The following is a 2,145-nucleotide window of genomic DNA, read 5'->3' as shown; positions in this document are numbered from 1 at the left end:
CATTCCATTGGGCTAGAGTGCTGTCAATCTTATTGATTGAATGTGATTGTGATTTCCATTGGATTAGAGTACTGTCACCTGGCTGCCTTTGTCACATGAACAATCAACAATTTCCACGACGACTATCAAACATTCTGATACCATGGAAACAACATTGGAATTTTTTTTTTTTAAAGTGGCAGCCGTAGCCTGTTGAAAATGTGTATTGTATTCTGAAATACAAATTGTTTAAAATGAAAAGAAAAATACTTAGCACATCTATAACATAAGACAGGTGCGTTGGAGGGGGATAAGTAAGCTGCAAAGAAACTCCCGCACACTGTCTAACTCTTTTTCCTTTCAATTTTTGAAAGTTTTTTTCTAAAAGGAAAATATCTTGACATGAATCCAAAAGATTATTAACAAATATAAATCAGCCTAACATAGATAATAGGCTTACTGCCTTTAGGTAAGGAAATCACTGGTAGCCATCCACAGATACAGCTCATCCTAAGTCACTGTGCAACATAAAAACATGATTTATAAAATCATACCAACAGTTCTTTTAATAGCTTAGTATTATATGCACCATGTGTAAAGTCTTTGGGCTGCCCGTGTTATTGAAGACCCAGTTGAATATGCAACTTAATTTTATTAAATATGTAGTAGGGGGTCCGTGCTCCGTCCCTTTCTCAGATAAGGGGTCAAGCATGCGAGAGATGGACAAGATGAATGATGGGGTCTTAATTATGATAAGGTTCCATGACACAACAGCTCTCGAGGTGTCTGATTCATGCTTCCTTTTTTTCCCCACACAATAAAAACGTTAATCGTTGATCTTGAATATTTTCCTCACTGGCTATCCAACTCAGCCGTATCGTTGGTTAGAGTGGCAACACAGAATAAAGACATAGTCAGCTAATGTTATCAGCTTTAATGGATTTGGCATCAAATAGGCAAACTCCTTTAAAAAAAAAAATGAAAGCTTACATATACATAGATTCAAATATGACTAAATATAATAGATAACTATATAGATTATCGTTCAACAGGCAATGATTTGCTGTGATTTGCAGCAACTTAAATTAATTTCTAGTGTGTAGACCATCCGTCCTGGTCCGACTGTCCCGTCGATCAACAACATAGGACTGAATTATACAGGACATTGTAGTTTCATCTGAGCATTGATTATGGTCTATTTTTCTGTTTCATTTTTTTTTTTATATTTAGTAGGAGTCATAATTCCTTTCCTCTTCCATATCTGAAAAATAGAGAGAAAGAGAGCAAAAATATGAGACTCGAACAAGGCGTTTCTCTAGCAGGAATCCTTGATAAGATGATGACATGAAGCATAATGTTTTCACAAGTAAAGATGAATATACAGATGGGACTCTTTCCAGCACAAAAGGAAAATATTATAAAAGCTTAGAGGTGACATGTTAAAACAGAATAACTTGCCTGCCCAAATAAGTGAACAAAGATAAATGCTGGTTGGAAAAAAAGGAAAATTCCACATTTCTAATTCTTATAATTCCTATACCTGTATGATTTTTAAATTGTGTAAAGGAGTCGGCATTACCTCCACCTAGACTTCTTCTGCCCATGAGTCCAACAAACATCTCCCCTTTATTTCCTAATGAACAGAGACAGAAAGACAGAGATAGAGGAAAAAACAGATATCCACGAGGGTCAAAAGAAAGCAAATTATCTTAAATCTGGTGTTAATATAAAAAGACAAATAAAAAGCAAGACAGCACTTGTGTGTGTCTTTCTGCTCGTTTAATGATACTCACTTTTCTTGCCGAGTCTCACAGGTTGAGATGAGCCTGAAGTGAAGGAAGGATAAAATGTTGTAAATAGTACAATAGGGACACCACAAATTTTTGTAGCAATATAACAAAGATATGACTTGAGTTAGGAAAAAAACACAAAGCGCAATTTGGTTTCTTCAAAAATACCATAACTCAACTATATTATTCCCCACAAAGTACAATTCTGTATGCACATTTGTTTGTGTTCCTTTACCCGAGCTTCTTCCCATCAGGCCGTGGAACTGCTGTCCTTTGGACCGCTTGATGAGGTCTGCCAGCCGGATGGTTATTCCTCTCTCTAGTGGGTATCCCTGCACACACGCACACACACACACACACACACACACCCGACACA

This window comes from Etheostoma spectabile, chromosome 15 (genome assembly GCF_008692095.1).
Source record: "Etheostoma spectabile isolate EspeVRDwgs_2016 chromosome 15, UIUC_Espe_1.0, whole genome shotgun sequence".
NCBI lineage: Eukaryota > Metazoa > Chordata > Actinopteri > Perciformes > Percidae > Etheostoma > Etheostoma spectabile.
Note: the sequence above shows the minus strand (reverse complement) of the source record.